The sequence below is a fragment of the Pongo abelii genome, chromosome 7, assembly GCF_028885655.2.
Source record: "Pongo abelii isolate AG06213 chromosome 7, NHGRI_mPonAbe1-v2.0_pri, whole genome shotgun sequence".
Classification (NCBI taxonomy): Eukaryota; Metazoa; Chordata; class Mammalia; order Primates; family Hominidae; genus Pongo; species Pongo abelii.
In genome coordinates, this window is record NC_071992.2 from 67,121,492 (window position 1) to 67,144,038 (window position 22,547).

At 42.9% G+C, this 22,547-nt stretch overlaps 1 long non-coding RNA gene across 1 annotated transcript; it reads right to left on the reverse strand.

Moving 5' to 3' along the window:
* Positions 1-6,105: 6,105 nt before the first annotated feature.
* LOC134761926 (uncharacterized) lies at positions 6,106-16,953 on the reverse strand. Its single transcript, XR_010141110.1, has 4 exons — positions 16,906-16,953; positions 8,564-8,738; positions 8,055-8,153; positions 6,106-6,164 (listed from the first exon to the last, which is right to left on the reverse strand). It is a non-coding gene; the product is annotated as an uncharacterized LOC134761926 (long non-coding RNA).
* Between the last annotated feature and the right edge of the window lie 5,594 nt (positions 16,954-22,547).

A 22,547-nucleotide genomic window follows, 5' to 3' on the forward strand; every position in this document is an offset into this window, starting at 1 on the left:
AGTATATTTACTTTTATAAGAAACTGCCAAATTGTCTTCCAAAGTGGCTGTACAAGTTTTATGCCCACCAGCAATGAATGAGAGGTCCTGTTGCTCCACATCCTCACCAGCATTTGTTGTCAGTGTTCTGGATTTTGGCCACTCTCATAAGCGAGTAGTGGTAAGTCACAGTTGTTTAAATTTGCATTTCCCTGATGGCATACGGTGTGGAAACCCTATAGGTACAAGGCTTGCATTGTCTCAGCTCATCCTATGGAGTATTATTTTGATCTTTGTTGCAAAGAGAAGGGAGGACAGTTGGAAAAGGTACGTGCCCTGCTCCAGGTCACACAGCTGGTCTGAATAACCCAGAGTGATTCTGGGAGTCAGCTGGTTTACAGCATCTGTTTGTTCATCAAACCTGCTATGCACAGCAACATCCATGATACTAACTTGATTCCACACTTAATGCATCAGCAAACACTATCAGCTCTACCTTAGAAATGTCTATGGAATTCAACTTTTTCACCATCTCCACAGCCTGGGCCCAGCCATTGTGGCCTCTCGCCTGAATTAGAGCAGAAGCCTCCTAACCATCCGGCTAGTGCCTCACCTCTGTGGGTCTACCCTGCACACACCTGCCACAGGAACCAACAAAGACCCAACCTGATATCCTCCACTCAGGACCCTCCAGGGGTTGCAAGTACCCCAGGATGCAGTCCCAAATCTTTGCTGTGCCCTGGAAAGCTCTGTCCGTCTGTCTTGCCCCAACCCCGTCTCCCTCCTCCCCTCCTGGCAGCTCCTAGATCAGGTCAGGAGGGTTCCGCCTCAAGGCCTTTGCAATCACCCCCTCTCTACCTGGAAGGCCCTTACCCAGATGTCCCAGTGGCTCACTGTTCCTCCTCATCAGACATCTGCTCCACTGTCGCCTCAGCCCAGTGACCTTCCTCCAGCACCTGGAAGGAAAGAGCACCCTTCGGGACTGGGCTTTGTTTCTCTTCATAGCAACAGCTCTCCCCTGCACATTAGATGTTCACATGTTTACTGTCTGCTTCTTTAATGGAATGTAAGCTCTGAGGGACCAGCAATTTCAACTTCTCTGTTTACTGCTGTGTTTCCAGTGCTGAGATGTGCTTGGCACAAGATAGGCCCTCAGTACCAATTAACTGATTGAATGAATGAGTCCTTATTTCTGACCTCAGAGAAACTCCAGCAATTTAGTACCTACTTGCTACAGTTTGGACACCGGTGGTTTGTCTCAACCAGAGCTCCTGTTAAAATTTGGTCCCTGGTGTGGCAGTGCTGGGAGGTGGGGCCTAGTGGGAGGTGTTTGCGCCATGGGGGTGAAACTTTCCTGAGTGGCTTAGTGCTGTTCTTACGGCAGTGAGTGAGTTCTCACTCTGGCAAGACCAGATTGGTTCTCACAAAAATAAATTATTTTGACCTAGCACATGGCCCCCATCAGGACCTAAGCAGGTACTGGGACAATGCTTCTCATACTTCCCAGCCTGCAGAACTTGAGCTAAATAAACTTCTTTTCTTTATAAATTATCCAGTCTCAAGGATTCTGTTACAGCAACACAAAATGGATGAAGACTCTATTCTAGGCTACACGATACACAATAGTAAAACCCACAATATGTCACCATTATGCCTACCTCATCCAGAGATCCATGTTTCTAAGATTCTGTGGGAGCTGATTAAGTAGGCTGTGGTCAGATAACTTTGGGAAACACTGGCTTAAATGCTGTTAAGCAGATATATTTACTGCAGGACTTCTCAGTGCTTTTAATGTGCTAATACATGTTGATCTTATACAAGAAAAAAACAATACCTGCAGCAAATCCCAAATTGAATTGACCATGGGACTCTTTTGCCATAGGCAATTAATATTCCAATGCACTCTGCAGAATGCTAAGGTAGTTCTTCCAGTGTCTTAATGGTTAAAGAGTGATCATTAGGCTACTTTTTTAAATTTTATTTTATTTTTATTATTTTTTTAATCTTTATTATTTTTATTTCAATAGTTTTTGGGGAACAGGTGGTGTTTTGTTGTATGGAAAAGTTCTTTAGTGGTGCTTTCTGAGATTTTGGTACACCTGTTACCTGAGCAGTGTACACTGTCCCCAATATATACTCTTTTATTCCTCACTTCCCTTTTACCCTTCCCCCTGAATTCCCAAAGTCCATTGTATCATTATTATGCCTTTGCATCCTCATAGCTTAGCTTCCACTTATAAGTGAGAACCTACGATGTTTAGTTTTCCCTTCCTGAGCTATGTTTTTAAGATTTTTTAAAAAATAGAAACAGGCTCTCACTCTGTCACCCAGGCTGGAGTGCAGTTGCACAATCATAGCTCAATGCAGCCTCAACCCCCTGGCCTTAAGCGATCCTCCCAATGCCGCCTTCTGAGTAGCTAGGACTACAGGCACACGCCACCATGCCCAACTACTGTTTTTAATTTTTTGTAGAGATGGGGAAGATCTCACTGTGTTGCCCAGGCTAGTCTCAAACTCCTGGCTTCAAGTCATTCTGTTGCCTCTGCCTCCCAAAGTGCTGGGATTACAGGTTTTTGGTTTTTTGATAAGAATTTATAAGCCAGGCATAGTGGCTCACACCTGTAATCCCGGCACTTTAGAAGGCTGAGGCAGGCAGATCACTTGAGATCAGGAGTTCAAGACCAGGCTGGCCAACATGGCAAAACCCCGTCTCTACTAAAAATACAAAAATTAGCCAGGCGTGGTGGTGCACACCTGTAATCCCAGCTACTTTGGAGGCTGAGACAGGAGAATTGCTTGAACCCAGGAGGTGGAGGTTGCAGTGAGCCGAGATTGCACCACTGCACTCCAGCTTGGGCAACTAAGTGAGACTCCATCTCAAAAAAAAAACACACAAAAAAAATGTATCAATCACTGAAGATAAGGTTCAACTCTATCAGTAATAATCAACCTACAGAAAGAGCTACCAAAGCCTCCTAAGAAGTGATAGTCAGCTGGGTGTAGTGGCTCATGCCTCTAATCCCAACATTTTGCAAGGCAGAGGCAGGAAAGTTGCTTGAGCCCAAAACTTTGAGACTAGCCTGGGTAACAGTGACACCCTCCCTCTACAAAAGAAAAAAAAAAAGAAATAACTGTCAATCTGGTGTGGCTTGCTCTGTACCACAGGCTGCCCCTCAGCACGGTGTGCATCAGATAATGTTCCCCTGCAGAGCTCCCCCTCCTCAGCCTGCTCTCCATGCTGGGGCCTCAATGCCCACACTTGGGGCCCCCAGTTGCCCTGGTGTGCTTCCCAGAATGCCCCTTCCCTTTAGCACCCCCTGGGACCTAGGATCATCAGAATCTTCTTCCCTCATCTCCAGAATCTGGTATCTGGAACCTGCTGCAGCCATCTGATTAGCATTCATCACTAATAGTCCAGCAAAATCCTTCCCCTCATAGATGATTTCAGTACTTCTCCCAGTGTGTTTTGGTGCCTTAACAGACTGGACTGCCCAGAGTGACTTTTAACTCACAAGAGTAGAGTCTGGGGGAATATTTGCTTGGAGGCAAAGGGGCATTTCACATCCGTCCTAAATGTTCTGATATTTGAGTCCCTACTCTTCTGCCAGCGGCTGCACTAAGATATTATAATATCTACTTTTTAAAGATGGATGCTGAGGAACAGAGAGAACTTGCTCAAGGTCACATGGTCAATATGGAATTCTCAGTGTGTCACCACTTTCCCCAAAACCCCCTCTTTCTCTCCAAGACACCCAGGTCCTCCCACAGTGGGTCCCACTAGCAGAGACCTTGCTACCCGCCAGGCCCTGCACAAGGCACCCTGGTCAATCTGATGGGCAACATAAACCTTCAAAGAGTAAACACTGGTCATTAGTGAGTGAACCAGCACCCTCTAGACATAATTATTCCCATTCCACATATGTGAAAACTGAGGGTACAAACAGTTGAAAGAATGGTCACAAGGCACATTACAACATCCTCATAGCCTTGCAGAGTGTGGCCTCTAGGAAGCATGCAATGCATGCTTGTTGAATTAAAAATTATGGAGGGATAGATGGGCGGGTGGATGGATGGATGGATGGGTGGATGGATGGATGGATGTGTGGGTCGGGGGGGTGGATAAATATATCTAAGACTAGCTCTGCATTCCAGTCTCGAAAAATGTGAAGATTTACTGGCTTGATGATACTCTGAAATTAAAAATAAATGGGAATATTTAATGAAGGCAATAGAAGCTATTCATAAATAACCCTTTAATGGTCTTAATTACAATTATGTGCCTATAATTGTCCTTATATCTTCTTCTTGTGTACTTCTTATCTGTTTTCCTCTGTCCCTCGGTGTATAAGATGAATTCCTCTCACCATTCCTGTTTCCTGCTCTGTTGTATGTATGGTATTTTCAGCTATCTGGGATTTTTGTTAAAGAGTATCAAATCATATCCTAGGAAATGTGGCAAAAATAGAAACTATTGATAGGAATATGTAGAGTAATATTGGTACGCATATGGTCAAGCTGCTCAAAATAGAACACAATAGCTAGCATTGTCTTTGCCAGCAGGCCCTGCGATTGGAGCCTGGTGTTCTGATACTTTGCACTGTGTTAATGAGTGACAGTTCTGAAATGGGGGTGACCATGGTGCACGGCAGAAATGAGAGGGGTAGACATCAGGGTGTAATTTAGTTCTCTGTCTGCTTGCTTCTTGCTGATGATTTGCTGCTGTGCAGCACATCTCTGGAAATAAAACTCAATTTTAAAAAACCAAGTTAGACAGCAAAAGACAGTTAAACTTGATGGTCAAGAACGTCTGGAAGCAACTGGAGATTGCATCCACTTCCCACACTGTGATGAGGCACACTTGCTGTGACCGCCAGCAGCCACTAGATAGACAGCTCTGCTCTGTCTAGACACAGACACCACCTAGAGCCCCAAACACACAGAGCTCCTGGTTGTGAATGTGCTGTAGATATTTGCCCCATTCCACCCCCAACTGGGACACTTGATGAAGTCACACTTGATTGAAATTGTGCTTCTCCCAGGCCCCGTCAGACACTGCCTACATGTTTAAACTTCACCATCTGTCTTAGCAAAGAAACAGAGTGGAGAGCTTCAAAATACTTTGCAACATAATCTTGTGCACAGGGTTTGCAAGGAAGCCCCCAAACAGCCCTTTTTACAGAGCCAGATTTGACATGCAAAACAACCTAATAAAAGGTACAAAATGAAGTTGCTACATAAAGTTAACGACATGGAAAGTAAAGAAGCAATTTCTAAACTAAAATAAATGTCAACTACAGCATATCCGGAGATGGCTCTTGCTGACAGGATCAGCAGGTCAAAGGAAAGTAACCTTCCATAGAGTCAGTGTTCAAGGCAGAGCCCCCAACTTTAACAGCAGCCTGCTCTTGGATGCCTCTCTGTGTGGGCTATCTGGTCACCCCAAGCCTCCTGCCCTCAGGCTAGCAGAGGCCAGGGCCTGCCTACCTGCTAGAGCAAATCCCCCAGCTAGAGCCTGTAGCTTACTCCCGAGGATGTTCTGTCCTTAGGAGTAAGTGAATTGGAAGGTGCTTAGCACAAGGCCTGGCACATGGACAGCCCTCAAAAAAAATGGTAGCTGAAATTAAGCTTCCTCTAGCCAATTTCTGGTCATCAAGAAAATAACAGTAATAGCAGTATGAGACACCAGTTTGACTTTTTTGTTAAAACCAGTTGTGGTTATAGGTAAAGAATATATCAAACCATTGGAGGAATTCAAGCCATTCACAAGCCATCACCCAAAATTTCCTACACATAAAACAAGTTGCTGAGAGGAAATAAAACTGCCCTCTGAACATGCGTGTCGTGTATCACTGTTGCAGCCCCAGAGCCTGCAGAATTGCCTGTAACATACTAGGTGTGCAATAAATATGCATTAAATGAATGTTCTTTTGCTCACACTACATGTAAAACATCAAGAATTGTTACAACAAAGGATTAGCAAGCCTGGTAGCCTGAAATTGGTTCTGCCATTGACAAGACTATAGCATATGGCAAGCTACTCTGCATAGCTTATAAAAGGTATCCCTTCTCCATAGGATGTAACAAAATGATATGAAACAGGAACTCACATTGGTCTTGTATACTCACATCACAGGATTTAGAGATAGAAGATCTGTTTTGCTCTGTTATGTCCATGTTATTTCCAGCTGTTGGAGAATGTGGTTAGAGTGTCAAGTCACATGTGTGTATGCTTGTATTCTTCTTTTAGGTTTACAATGGCATTCCTTTTAGGTTTGCTGTCATTCCCCACACTTCACAAATTAGGAAATGGAGGCTCACAGAAATTAACGAATTGGCCAAACCTTATATTGCTTGTAAGTAGAAAAAGAGGTTCGAGCATGGGATGTCTGCCCCAGAGTTGGTTGTTTTTCCCAAGAAAATGTACCCCACCACCCAGTAACAATTCTAAGTAGTGACTTTTATATATTAATACAGGATCTTTCTTGGAGGTCACACTAATGTCTGAGTAGTGATTGTTTTCTATATTAACACAGGATCTTTCTTGGAGGTTACACTGAAGTAGATACAATGGAATGTCACCTGAGACGTGCCACAGTTGGGAATTCTCTGTGGGTCTGCTCTGCATCCATTTCTCTCTCCATTTTTCTCGTATTTGTTCTAACCATGCTCCGTGAGTCCATGTGACTCCAGGAAGCCAAATCTACCCCCATATCCGAGGTGGACACTGATTCGTCTAATCCAGTTTGGGTGGGTCATTTATTCTATTGGTCATTGGTTCAGCATTAGGTTATGCTGCAGTTAGGGCTAATTAGACCAGAGGAGGGCCTTCCAAGGAGGATCATATTAACTCTTCTGTGAAAGCTTCAGGGACCACTCTTCTTTGGACACCACGGGAAAGCCTGGAGCCTTAGCAAATGGCTGGATATGATCCTGAGAGCCGCAGGCAAAGTGACACGAAGGATGGCAGTGGAGAGAGTCAGGAAGACCCTCACCCTTATACCAGGCTGAGCTGCTGGGTGAATCAGTTCTGGAGGCGCTCCTGCCTCTGGAATCCCGATTTCATGAGCCAATGAATACCCTTCATGTTTAAGCCACTTTGAGTTGAATTCTCTGTTACTTCAACAAAAGCACCATAACTAAGATATTCTACAGAATTTTTAAATTCTATTATCTGACCCCTACAGTGAATATTCACTGAAAAATAAAAATTTGGGGACTATTGTACTGTGCTGAAAAAGAAATACCAAGTCAATACACAAAATAGTTCTACCTTGAGAGCATTAAAATTTTCTCAAGAACAGACTACTTTGTGCTAGACAAATGTAAATCTGTTAGGTGAATTTAAAAATTGAAGTAGTTGAAACTCTCCTAAGGTAGAATCTAAGATTCGTCTTTTCCTAATTTTGCATTATCATATATACAAATATAAAAATGGAAATGGAAGCATATGGGGTGTTGGGCATATCACCATGTGCTTCTCACATTCCAGTTGGATATGCTGATGGAGCCTCCTACTGGGTAGAGCAGCAGTCTTAATGCCCCTGTCTTGACTTCCCACTGCTCCTTTTACCTTGTGCTTCCCTCACAATAAGTGAGAAGTGGGGCCCATTGATGGGTTGGGTTGAGTTGAGCGTCAAAAGGAGGACTGTCTCTAGAAGTGTCTGTAACTGAAAGAGTCTCAGAAATTCAGAGCCTTGCTCTGTGAGGCTCTCGGCAGTACTCCCCCAAATCCAAAATTCTACCCTGTTTCATGTTAAGCCTGTATTTTTTCTCAGAATAAAGATCTAAGGCCCAAAGAGGCTCAAAGACTAGTTTATCTCAAAACAGAATCCCTGATCCCCCTCCCTGAAAATAGCAGCCCTTCCAATCAGCTGGCAACAACAAAGTCAAGGTTGGCTTTGAATGTTGTTCTTTTCCCTCTCTTTCCTTCCTCTCACTGTTATGCAGCTCCTAATACAAAATAAGCAAGTGATGAGGGCCTGAGGTTTGCACACAGAACCAGGCACAAGCTGGAGAAAGGCTGCAGCTTTGAGAAAATTGCATACTTTAGTTACTGTGCTTCTACTGGCACCAACCTCATTGGAAGAGAATAAGTCACAAATCAGAAGAGATGCTGAGTGTCTTCCTCAGGAACAGCAAGTGGAATACATGACCCAAACCTAATGCTTCTGGTTCTGAAAAAAATACCAAATAAATGTTTTCTGTTTAAAACGTGCACTCTGTGTCCTTCACTGTGCAGAGTGACTTCTTGGGCCCTTGGGGCCACGAGGGATGTGTCCTCTGCTGCTTTCAGATCCAACCTCCTGAGTGCAGGAGACAAGGGAGTGGGCAAGCTACCTGGAGGGTCACTTCCATGACATTCATCTCAGTCTTTTGGTTTGAATTCTGATGTCACAAGTGCAGAGGAAAATTCTCCTGAACAGAATTGGGCAGTGAGAGACTTGTACCAAGGCCTCTAAAAGGTTAGTTATCTGGTCAGTGACAATACACTCATCCTTGGTAAGAGAATAAAACAAACTCTGCCATAGAAAAATCATCAACTTTTCTCAAGTGACAGCAATAGAGAAGGGATCAGCCTTCTTACCTGAGAGCGAGATGCAACCTTGAAAGCAAGATGCAATTTTGCTGTTTTATGTTGTCTTTTTTTCTTTTTTTGCCATGTTTAAGTAGTGTTCAAGTCTCATTCTTCTAAAGATAACTCAGCTAAACTAATGAGCCTGGTAAAATTGTATTGTCACTTCACAGAACCATTTTTTTTCCTAAAGGGAGAAAAAAACCTTGACATCACTGTAACTCTTTAATTTATATTCTTTCATTTGATCTTGTTCAGCACTTATGCCAACCCCGTGAGAAGAAACTACAGCTTGGAAATAATATACTTTCTTAGGGTGGAAATGTTCTTGACTCAATACATTTTTTTCAATTTTGCCCTCCATTCCCTTTTCTGTCCCAAATTTGAAAAGGGATCCCTGTTGAAAGTACCTAATTTAGAGATGAAAAAACTGAGATCCTGGGAATTTAAGCAGGCTTTCCAAGATCACACAGATGATACAGAGAGCTGGTCCTAGAACTCCTGGACTCCAAAGCCCTGCTCTTTCTACTCCCTGCTTGGCAACCTCTCATCCTATGGACGTGAGAAACTGCTACTGCACCCCAGATGCTAGGTGGTGCTTCCCAAAAGGCAAGGGTCTTGCATCTTTTGCTCTTTCTACATTATTTGGATATTTTACATTCAGAATACATTCTTTCATAACTTGATTTTTAAAGGGATAAAAATGTATTTTTCCAGCTTTATTGAGGTATAATTGATAGAAAAATTGTATAATTCAAGGTGTACAATGCAACATTTGATATACATATACATTGTGAAATGATTTTCACAATCAAGTTAAAGAACATATTCATCACCACACATAGTTACTATTTTGTGCGTGTGAGGGTGAGGACACAAGATCTACCGTCTTAGCAAATTTCAAGTGTATGATACAGTATTCTTAACAAAAGTCACCATCCTGTGCATTAGAACTCCAGAGCTTACTCATAACTGAAAGTTTGAAAATGGATACACTAATAATCGTTGAGCACTGTCGAATACTAAGTAGCTCTGAGGTGTCCTTGTTCATTTTGCTATGTGTGTTATTGTGTTTTATGTGTTCTATATGTATGACTTCATTTAATTCACAGGGTAGCTATACCATAAAACTACACACAGGAAATAGAAAGGAGAAAGAGCACAATTATTCCATTATTCAATTCCGTAATTGAGTAATTCAGCTCAAAGATTCACAGCAGATCCTTACTTCGTGTCTACCCAACCTCACTTCTCTCTCTTTGACTCCTTTCTGGATCCTATAATTGGCTGCCAGAACTATTCGCTCAAAAACACCCTTATTTCCGTTATGCCCTTTTTTCTTTCCATACTTCTCCAGTGCTGATGAAAACGTTGAGAAAGTCATGCAGAATGCTGTCCTTAAAATGTGTAGTCTCCCACTCGGCTGGACAATCATCCCCCCGGTCAGCCATTTTTCTTATCCTTGTTTCATTTCCTTTCCTTGTCTAAATATTCCAAATTTCGACTACTTTCCTCAAGATGCTGGTGCAGTTCCTAACTTCTTCAGTCTCAGAAGGGATAAACTCGTCTGTAATTTCACCAACAAACTAGAGGCTACAGAGCACCTTCCTCCACCCACACAGTCCCCGTGGCCACGCCCCTCCGCACTCAGAGTGAGATCCTCAGACCCCCGCCTCCGCCCAGACACTTCGCCATCCCCTCTCCTCCAGAACTGCACACAGTCCTTTTTCTCCTGTATTCCCACTTCTCTTCTTCTCCTTGGCCCATCGGTATGTTTATTTACCTCCTATCTTTACCGAGACTTTTCTTCATGCTACGGCCTAACTCGTCCCCTCTCCTTCCTATCCAAACGCCCAAAGTACAGCGCCTCCTCTTTTCCTCTCCTTCACCCTTCAACTCATCTGTCTTCTGTCCATCTTCCCACAGCTCTGCTGAAATGGTATATTCACGCGGATGTTCAACTAACCGATCAAAAAGTCAGAGAGCATCTTTCAGTCCAATCTTATTTCATGCCTCCCCAACGCTGCATCAGTCCTTTCTTAAAGGGCTCGGCGTCCTTGGTGCCAGGACAGCTGGTCCTCCCCTCCGACTGGGCTTCATTCTCCTACTACTCCTTCGATGGCAGCTGTCCTAGTTTTCTGTCCCCAGCGCATGGATGCTGATCATTCTCGCTATGTGTTATCATTCGCCTTAGGATTCCAAATACATGCGGATCGCTAAATTCACACGATGGACCCAGATCCAAACATCAGACTTAAGCTAATTACTGAATATTTCCACCTAGATATTTCCTAATACCACAGATCCAACCATTCTAACACACGTCCAAAACTCAGTTTACCTTTCGCATAAAGCAGCGTTGGTAGAGCCACCATCATCCCCCAACCACTCACCTCGAAACCTTGGAATAATCCCTGACTCATTTCTCTCACACTCTATGTCCAATCAGTTAATCGTGTTTTGCCAAATTTAATTCCTAAGTGTAACAGATTATATTTTCACAGACGGCCACGACAATATCCCCCACCCCAAACGCTATTCTGGAATGTGGCCTTACCCACTCCAATCAAGAGGCGAGTCTGCTTCTCCACCCGCGAGCAGGCGGACTTGGTGACTCCTCCGACCAACAGACGCAGCAGGGGGAAGAGGCGCTGCCCGAGGCAGCCCTTCCCTGGGGAGCGGCTCCCAGTTCCTATGTCTTGGAAGCCAATCTTGGAGACCACCATGCTGTGAGAAGCCCAAGCTATGTAGAGAGGGCCTAGAAGATGTGATACCACATATGAGGACAGAAAAAGGCAAAGGGCCAAGAGGTGCCAAACATGTCATGAAGAAGCCATCTTGGAAGAAGATCCGACGGTCCCAGCTACACTGACTGTGTCCCTGTCCTAACTTCATCCTTCCTAGGCCTTTCTAGAAAACCTTGAGTAAGTCTCAGACAACTGAGGTAAACAGCCTGGTGGTGAGTGAAAGCGTTCATGTAATTCAAACTTAGATGGTTCCCTATGTTTTCTCTATTTCCTTTAGAGATCTGTGACTGTGTCCGCCCCGTACCCTGATCTCCAAGCTGGTGCAGCCGAGTGCGGCCAGCTAGGCTGGTGTCCTTCTTCCCTCCCCATCTCATGGTGGACCTCCCACGACAGGGGATAGAGAAGGGCTTCTCAGCTCGGGGCTGAGGAGTCACCTCACTGCTGAGCTGGAGCCTTCAAAAGCTTCCTCCAGTCCCCCAGGAGAGGAAAGAGAAACCCCGTCTCCACCCAGGCCTGGCTTAGCGAAGCCTGGTGCGTACTGCTAAGCGCTCAGCTCCATCAACCCGCCGCACTTCAGGAGCCCCACGCAAGCCTGCGTGCCAGGGGTAGTGCGACCCTGAGCTGCAGCAGAGCAGGACGGGGCTTCCTGGAAGTCACCCTACATTTTCAGGGTGCGGAAAAGTGATCAAAGGACCTGTCAACACGCACATTTTGGAGCTCCACCCCCAATGCCTCTTTTCTGGGGTGCACCCAGGAGCTGTGCTTTTAAACGGACCTCCCAGGGGTATTGATAAAGGTACTTGGTAAACCACAGTTTGAGATACACAGTTCTAATGTTCTAATGAAATGTCAGTCATGTCCTCTGCTTTCAAGGGGTTTACAGTCAAACCAAATATATCTTAAATGATATAATCTAGTATATACCAAATACCAAGAGAGATAACATGAATGTCGATAAAGGAATTAAAGAAAATGACATGCATCTGGACAGTGTGGGATCTGTCTTGGGTTTAATGAAGGTCAGATTCTCGTGGCTCGGGGTCCTCAAAATGCAGTGACGAGCCAACAGCGTCTACATTCCCTGGGCACTTGTTGGAAATGCAGATTCTAGGGCCCCACTAAGGATTACTGACTGAAAACCCCTGGGGTGGGCCCAGCCATTCGTGTTTTGACACCGTCTCCCAGCTCACATTGGGCACCACTGAGTGGCAGAGAAATGCCCCCAGGAAATGTCCAGAGACCAGACTACACCGGTTGCCTGAAGAGGACATTTGGTGATGTATGAAAAGTAAAGTGTGTCCTAAACAAACCAAACCAGCGGCTGTTTCTGCCATGCTGATGGGGGATATGTGTGTGTGATAGGTGCCTGGAAAGTGCGTGTCTTCCCCCCATCTGCCATGCTCACGGTCCCACCACCATGCTAAAAATACGAGTCTGCATGGAACAGCCCTCTCTTAATGGTTTCGGATTTAAAACATAGCCATTGGAATAAGTCATGGCTGGTATATAAAGACCACCACAAGACGGCGTTAGGTGGTGCAGTATTTGTTTAGTTTACATTTAGCATTCCATCTGTACCGGTGAAACCATAAGTTTGTTCAGAGACTGTGGTGGGAGTGGGGGAGTGTGTTCTTTGTAAGTGGTAAAAAGCCAACAGGTTTCAAAGCAGTAACAGTTAATGAACTTATATGTGCATTCAATATGTTACGCTTACAGAATGATGTGTCATGAATAAACTGGAATTGTAGTTAGTAATAAAAATATGAAACATGTTCATTAAATTGCAGGATAGAGGTACATTAATCACAAAAAGCTTTATTTCAGAAAGCCATTTGCACTGTTTGAACTAGTAATAAGTAATTTGAGTCAAGAATGTGGCTTACAACTTCTCTTATTATAAACCTATGGGGTAATGTCATGTACTATAATTAATCTGTTTGTAAGAACAAAAACAAGGAAGTACTGTATCCCAGGGAAAAGTCTGTTTTATTTTAATGAGCTAGAGAAATATGCCTCTTTTAAAAATGTCCTTTTATCATTTGTAACATGGACTATTAGATAAAGTCTGTGGTTCTTCACCTTGTAATCTTGTAATAATGTTACATACTAAGTGTTTCACTGCTGAAGAATCATTTATAGCTACTAAATGAGGAAGGAAGTTAGTGCAGCACTGTTGTAGTAAATGTAGTCAAAGTAAGTCTTCTAGTCAAAGACTCACAGTCAAGTTTGGGATTTTATTGACATGTATGTTCAGTAAGCTGGATATTACAGAAAATATCCAGCACAGAGTTCTGGGAAGAAGCTAAACAGTGTCCGACCAATAAAGTTAAAAAGAACCGTATCTTGTGTCATTCTGATAACTACAATTACATTATCTTCTTCCACTGTATTCTTTCTTTGCTTGCAGAACAAGCACATTGAAAGTTTCCCCTTATAATATTTTCATAGATTATAAACTCCAGTTCATTATTCTTGTGTTTTATAATTTGACACAATCTTTTTAAGCCCGTCGTTATCTTGTACCTGTCTCTATAGGGAAGTGTTCAGAGTGTAGGCTTTTGACTGAATAAGAATTAATAGTCACCATGTTTGTACTTTTTTTTGTAAAATCAGACATTTAGCGTTCATCTTGTTCTGTATCTGTAAAAAAAAAACTTTTAAAGCAATTTCACAAACATCCAGAGCACATCTAGAAATTGCTGGCATATTCAGTGGAGGGGGAAGGCAGGATGGGGAGAGGTTGGCCAACAGATACAAAGTCACAATCAGATAGGAAGACTACTTTTTGGTGTTCTATTGCAGTGGTCCCCAACCTTTTTGGTACCAGGGACCAGTTTCATGGAAGACAATTTTTCCACAGACCAGGAGTGGGGCAGGGGATGTTGGCAGATGGTTTTGAGATGATTCAAATGCATTACACTTATTGTGCACTTTATTTCTATTATTGTTACATTGTAACACATAATGAAATAATTACACAACTCACCATAATGTAGAATCAGTGGGAGCCCTGAGCTTGTTTTCCTGCAACTAAACAGTTCTATCTGGGGGTGATGGGAGACAGTGACAGATCATCAGGCATTCTCATAAGGAGCATGCAATGTAGCTCCCTCACATGCGCAGTTAGGGTTCATGCTCCTATGAGAATCTAATGCTGCTGCTGATCTGACAGGAGGGGGAGCTCAGGTGGTACTGCCAGCCATGGGGAATGGCTGTAAATACAGACAAAGCTTCACTTGCTTGCCGGCTGCTCACCTCTTGCTGTGTGGCCTGGTTTCTAACAGGCCATGAGCTGGTACTGGTTCGTGGCTTTGGGGTTGGGGACCCCTGTTCTATTGCACAGTAGGGTGTATCAAAACATCAAATTGTACCGTGTAAATATGTACAACTATAAAGTGTCAATTATAAATAATTTTTTAAAGTTTTAATGAATAATTCATAATTAGAATTATGTTTCTTTTCCAAATAAAATAACACAACATAAAGTAGATAATAACCAGAGGTCCAATCTAGCTTGTTTTCTTTCCCAATACTTGCTCTATGTGCTGTGTAAGTTATTTCAATTTATTCTATGATGGTGGAAAAACAGTTTCTGCACCACTAGTGAAAGATTATGATGTATTAACTATTATGATGCATTGACCTTATGCAATTACTATGCCTCATGCCTTTCTCTGCAAATGTAGTAAATAATTCTGAGCAAGTCCACTAGGAGGAGTTCTTGCTACAACTATAAAACAAAAGATAGCTTTTGCTATTTGCTGATTGAGACATTTGGTACTTTCCTTAATTTTTTCTGCATACTCGTATTGGCAAACAAAAATACATGCTCCACAGGCAGGAGATAAAATGTAAAAACATTCAAATAAGACTTTATTAAATAAAGAAAGCAAGGAGGATAATCGAAGCCAACTTTTACAAACTTGTATTGACCTCTAAATGAAGACAGAAAAATGATATGGACAACTGCAGACAATTTGCCATGACTATATTCCTCAAAAGAATAATATAATTTAACAGGAGGATAAAAGCTGAGATTTTCTTATAGCCTCAATTAAATATTTCTATTTTAAAAACATTCCATTTCTATTAAATTTGCTGATCGTTCTTAAATTACAATGATAAAATGTGTTCCTGTCAAGTGTTCCTACAGAATTCAAAAACTTACCTGCAAACCTATATCATTTTCACTCAGACTGCCTTGATGCTCCGTGTTTTGAATGTATTGATTTTCTCCATTTCTTGAGTGAGAATGATTTTTTGTTATGAATTTTACCATTTATTAAAGTAATAAAGTGTACAAGTACGTGGTCTCCCACACAGAGTTTGAGTATAACATGCCTATAAAAGATTTATTTTGAACCATGGTGTGCATGTGTGTGTGCACGTGTGTGCACAAGCATGTGTGCACGCATGTGCGTGCGTGTAATGCATTCCTACACACGTATGTGCTAGCACGGTCATACTGGCCCACTGATATTGAGAAAGTGATCTACATTTTTTCTTTTTATTTATTGGCTAATGAGCAATAGACTTGGTTTCCTTGGAAGGAAAAATAGCTTTAAGTCATCTATGGAAGGATGGATGCAAAGAAAGTAAACAACCGCATGACAGAAAGATCAGAGCGGCATTTTTAACCTTTCCTGGCACCGAGAGCCTGACTTCCGGGCCTTGTGAAGGAGCCAGACCTCCATGAGTGAGGAGCAGATGGAACAGGCAGTAGTAAGACATTATAAACATTTTCGAAAATGATTCTACAAAGCCAAGTGGCCTGTGGAGTAGCAATGAGGGAGGGGAGACTGGGGAGAGAACAGCAACCTGACTTTGAGATTGTTCAGCAGGTGGCAAACACCACCAAATGATGCTGGTATTAAAACCGTGGAGTGGGGTGAGCCGGCTGGAGTGCTGCGAGGAGGAGCAGATGCTCCCGTTCCCGGGTCCTCCATCCGCCCATGCGTCTGGAGTCATTTTCTATATGACACCCATTTGTTTAGCTCAAATTCTAGGCCAAGAGCTACAGTGGCTCCAACCTCGTTAAAGGCAGGACATTCCATGGAAGTACACAAGATGCTATTCAGACTGGCACTAAAATCCTCATTACCTGCGGGATACAATTCAGTTCCTTAGCATGACACTCAGGGTCTCCACCATCCACGCTCTCACTGCCTCCCAGCGTGGCCACCGCCACTTCATTTCCTAAAAGCCACACTCTATTCAAGGAATCGTTCCGTCATGATGTGGTGCTCCTTCCTACCTTCTCAAGCTCTCCTGACCTGAGATACCCTCCTGCCAGCCTGTCAATATCCTATAAGGCTCCGAGGAAAGGCCAGACATGTTGTGAGCTCCTCCAGTCCTCTTGCCAGCCCAAATTCCTCTCCAGGGTGCCCTGTGGCACTTATGATTTCTCTATGAGACCGTGGAAGTCCACACGTTTACCTTCCCTATTCGTCTGCAAGAACTCGAAGAGAAGGCACTCACCTTGCTCACTGTGCATTTGTATCCTACGCAAGACCCTGCCACCACTTTCCACAACTCATCACTCGACACTTACTATGGGCATCCCCTCATTTAATCTGCTGGGGTTTCAAACCCCAATTCTCCACTTACCAGCTCTGCAACTTTGGGCCTACTTAGACTCTTAGTGCCTCAGTGCCTCCATCTGTGAAATAGGGTAACAATGCCCTGCCTCACTGGATAACTGTGAGGATCAAAGGCATTACCTCATAAATAGTGTGTGCCAGACTCCTGGCTGCCAAAAAGGGATCAGGACTCCTTACCTAATTTTTCCTAACTTTCTTCAGATATGGATTCATTTTTTTTTTTTTTTTTTTTTTTTTGGGATGGAGTCTTGGTCTGTCACCAGGCTGGAGTGCAGTGGCGCGATCTCAGTTCACTGCAACCTCCACCTCCCGGGTTCAAATGAATCTCCTGCCTCAGCCTCCTGAGTAGCTGGGACTACAGGCTCGCACCACCACGCCTGGCTAAATTTTGTAATTTTAGTAGAGATGGGGTTCCATCATTTTGGCCAGGATGGTCTTGATCTCTTGACCTCGTGATCCACCCGCCTTGGCCTCCCAAAGTGCTGGGATTGCAGGCATGAACCACCACGCCTGGCCAGACATGGGTTCTTACTATATTGCCCAGGCTGGACTCCTGGGCTCAAGCAATCTTCTGACACGGCCTCCCAGAAAGCTGGGACTGTAGGCACCACCACCATGCCCAGCCATTTTTATTATTATTGCTGTTGTTACTGTTTACATAGCAACACTATAAGATAGTTGTTATCTCAACCTTTGCAGGAAGCCACACAAGTCGGGATCTGAAGTCAGGTCTGACTGCAGAACCAGTGCTCCTGACCTCTCATGCCCAGCATGACATTTAATATTGTTTCTTAAACAAAAGAAAATAAAAGAAAAAGAATTTCTGGTAAGGTTGTTGAATATGTAACAAAGACATTAAAATAACTGGCTTAAAGTGCTTTGGGTTAGAATATTAGATTCTGAAAGACTTCCAAAATCATTAAATCTAAACTTTATTCTTTACAAATGAGGATGTTCAGGCATATTCATGCATGTCAAAAATTTGATACTAGGCATGAAACACAGGCATAGCATTTGGATGGGGAAAAAACAAATCCAAAAAAGCAAGAGATGGTATGCTTGCCCTTGAAGAGGTTTCGGACCAGTAGAAAAATCTTCAAGTAACCTAACTCTGAGAGTGGGCAGGCTGTGCTGAACTACTTAGCAAAAGCCCAGACTCCAGATGTCAGCTTCTTGCTCAGAAGGCTCTGCCTTTTATCTTTGTATTACCATGTTATGGTAAAATAAGCAATTCAGCTTAACATGGAAATTTCTGTAGGAAATGCTTTGCTTTTAACAACTCTCATATCCCAGAAATTCTTCTTTCTCACAGTGACCTTGATGTCCCCGAGCATGTCTTGAAGCAGTGACATTGCACAGGGTTAAATACACAATCCACTGTCTTCCCCACCCTCCCTGCAGAACTTCAAATGTGTGCACCAGCCAGAAAATTCCGCCATTGCCCTCTCCCACCCTCCTGTCCATGCATTTCCTCTTTCTCTGTGAATTCCTTGTGAAAATTCATGTTCACTGTCAATACAGTGGGGTCATGTGAGGATTTAATAAATCAAACAGATAAGAAATAGCAATTTAAGTAAATCAGTAATAAATGTTGACTTCCCTAGGAATAAAGGACAGAAGTCTTGTAATGAGATGCATATCATTAGCCGGATGTGGTGGCACACACCTGTAGTCCCAGCTACTTGGGACTGAGGTGGGAGGATCACTTTGGCCTGGGAGGTTGAGGCTGCAGTGAGTTGTGATTGCACCACCGCACTCCAGCCTGGATGACAGAGTGAGACCCTGTCTCAAAAAAAAAAAAAAAACAAGATGTACATCAATGCCCCTAGCTGAAGGAGGCTTCATTCAGAGTTTTAACAGCAGTCTCCCCCACATAAAATATAAAGTGATGCTTTATGCTTGCTTGGTTGAGTGCATGCTAGAAGTGATTATAGATCAGGAAATGGATAGTGACCTAAGCGAATTAACACAGGAGCAGAAAACCAAATACTGAATATTTCCATGTATAAGTGAAAGCTAGGCATTGAGTACACATGGACATAAAGAAGAAAACAACAGACACTGGGGCCTACCTGAGGGTGAGGGGTGGGAGGAGGTAAAGATTGAAAAACTACGTATCTGGCATTATGCTGATTACCTGGGTGACAAAAAAAATCTGTACACCAAACCCCCATGACATGCAATTTACTCATGTAACAAACCTGCACATGTACCCCTTGAACCTAAAATAAAAGATAGAAAGAAAAAAAAGAATAAAAAAAGAAAATGGATATTTAAAATACTATTAAAAATATATTTAGAATGATGTCAGCAAAAATAACTGAGTAGTGGCATCTAGGAGCCATCTCATCCCAGAAACACTGAAAACCTTGGGAAAACTGTCAGAATCAACCTTATCAGAGCTCTGGAAATTGGTCAAAGGTTTACAGCAACCAAGTGACCACTTAGGCAGGAGAAAGGTGGCTGAAGTGGGATAAGAGATCTTTGTGGCATTATCCTAGCATCCCCTTCCCAGGCATGGTGGAGGTCTTGCAGATGGTAGCCTGCATTCCTAGTGTTGAGTGTCTGATTCTGGAGAGAGCAGAACAGACGCTGTTTCCAAGGAGTTGTGTTTGTCTGCTTTGTTCTGACTGGGGTTTCCCCAAAGGAATGCCTAAACCAGGATGCAGAGACTACTTGGTTCTTGAAAACTATGAAAGCCAAATGAATAAGCTGCTGCTACCTGGGGCAAAAAATAACAGCTGGGACAAGCAATGAGCCATTGGGAGCAAAAAAATAGCAACTGGGGCAAACAATAGAACTGTCAAAAGCCTGGGAGGGAAAACCAGGGAGTGAGATTTTGGGGAGGCACAGGGGCTTTGAAAAGTTACTGCATATAAGAGGAAACCCAAAAAGCACATTCTTGGGACAGAGAAAAGACCCTGGCTGGTCTTACACTCAGTGCAAGCAAGAAGTACAGGCAAGGGCAGTGCTGTAAATGATTTGACTAAGCATTAAAGGAGTGTCCCAGCACCACACCCATCTGCAGATACCTGGAGGGTATATTTTCTTTTCTTCCTTCTTTTTCTATTTTCTTTTGCACATCATAATACTTAAAATGCAAGTTTTAACAAACAATTGTGAAGCACACATAGAAATAAGAATGTATGGCTCGTTCACGGAAAAAAAAAAATTAACAGAAAGTGTACCTGAGGAAGTATAGACATTAGATTTACTAAACAAAGACAAATGTCTTAAATATGTTCCAAAGGCTAAAGGAAACCATGAACAAAGCATTGAAGGAAATCAGGAGAGTGATGTCTCCACAAATTAAGAATATCAATAAAGAAACACAAATTATAAAAGGAACCAAACAGAAACTTTGGAGCTGAAAAGTACAATAACGGAAGTCAAAGCTTTACTGGAGGAGTTCCACAATATATTTGAGCAGACAGAACAAAGAATCAGTGAGCTTGAAGATAGGTCAAATTAAATTACCCAGTTTGAGGAGCAGAAAAAAATAAGAATTTTAAAAAATTAACAGAACTTAAGAGACTCATTGATGTCTCGGAAAACAAGGAGGGAGGCCATGCATGGTGGCTCACACCTGTAATCCCTCACTTTGGGAGGCCAAGGCAGGAGGATCACTTGAGTTCAGGAGTTCAAGACCAGCCTTGGTGACTTAGTGAGACCCTGTCTCTATTAAAAAAAAATTAATTGAAAAAAAGAAAGTGAGGAGAGAAAGAGGCAGAAAAATATTTGAAGAAATAATAATTGAAAACATCCCAAATTTGATAAAAGACATGAATCTACACATTCAAGAAACTTGATGAACTCAAAGTAAGATAAATTCAAAGAGTTCCACACCAAAACAGCTTGATATTATCAAATTGTCAAACGAGCAGATCTTGAAATCAACAAGAGAGAAGCAAAACATACAAGTAACCTTCAATAAGATTTTCAGCCAATATTGCTTCAGGAAACATGCAAGTTAAAAGGCAGCAGGATAACATACCTAAGGTGCTGGGGAGAAAAATAACCAATCTGTCAACTATCCTGGCAAAGCTATCCTTCAAGAATGAATGAGAAAGTAAGATGTCCTCAGATAAACAAAAGCTGAGGGAATTTATTACTAACCTGCCCTACAAGAAGTGTCAAAGGGTGCCCTCCAGGCTGAAATGAAAGGACACTAACCATTGAAGAAATAAAGATCACTAGTGAAGGGAACCCTAAAGGTAAATATAAAAGCAAGCATTGTTGTATTTTTGGTGTGTAACTCCTTTTTTACCCCTCTGTGATTTAAAAGACAAAGGCATAAACACTAACTAAAACTCTATGTTAATGAGTATGAAATGGATAAAGATGTAATCTGTGACAATAACAATATAAAAAAGGAGGAACACAGATGTATAGGAATACATCTGTGTATACTATTGCAGCTAAGTTGGTATTAATTTAAGCTTGGTTGTTTAAAGTTTAAGATGTTAACTATAATCTCCAAGATAACCACTAAGAAAATAACTAAAAAATATACAGGAATGGAAATAAGAAGGGGGTTCAGAATATACACATGCATAGAGACAGAAAGCAGATCAGTGGTGGTTCTAGGGTCTGATGTGGAATTGGGGGAAATGGGAAGTGACTCTTCATTGGGTTTTCACTGGTGGCGTTGATAAAGCTCTGGTACTAGATGGTGGCTATGGCTGCACAACAATGTGTGTGCACTTAATGCCACTAAACTGTACACTTTAGAATTGCTACAATACTAAATTTTATATAATCTGTATATTACCACAACTCTTGTTTATTTTTTATTTTTTCTTAAAGACAGGGTCTTGCTGTGTTGCCAAGGCTGTTCTCAAATTCCTGGGCTTAAGCAATCCTCCTGCCTTGGCCTCTCAAAGTGCTAGTATTACAGGAGTGAGCCATAGTGCCCAACCACCACAATTCTTTAAAAAGGTAAAAAACAGACAGACAACAACAACAACAAAAAACACTGAAACAGTAAATTTCCCTTGATGACTTTGCAGGCCTCATGACAGAGGTTCCTGGCTTACTCAGCCCGCAGCTCTCAACCCCTTGGGAAGGGGAGCACACAGGTAAGCAAGTGCAGACCCTGGAGCAAGTGCTTTTGGGCACCAGTAGGAGCCAAACTCTGTGCAGCGTCACAGCAGCATCTAGTGGGGAGTGCCTGCAACCCTCAAAGCCCCAGAAGACATGTGTTACAGTGCTCTTGCAGCTTTGCCATCCACAGACAGCTTAAGTGTTTAACAGCTCAGTGGGCCCTCTGCCTTTTTGCATGAGGCAGTTGCTCTCTGTCAGCAGGGGCAGAGGGTCAGTGTGACAGTCTTCTGTATCCCAGGCTCTTGTCCAGCACCCAGGAAAAATCAGGTGGCCCAAATGAATTGAAGGATAGTAAATGTGGAGAGTTTATTGCTGATGAAAGTGCTTCTCAGTGGGAGGAGGAATTGTAACGGGGATGGAGTGGGAAGGTATTTTTCTTCTGAAGTATGGTCATCTCCGAAGTCCCACCATCAAGCTGTCCCTCTGAAGTCAAGCTGCTTCTCTCTGATGTTCAGCTGCTTCTTCTCTTTTCCCCTTCTCTGCTCTCTGCCAGTAGAGCCTGGGTTTTTTCTGGGAACAGGATGGGGGTGGGGGTGGACCAGGGGT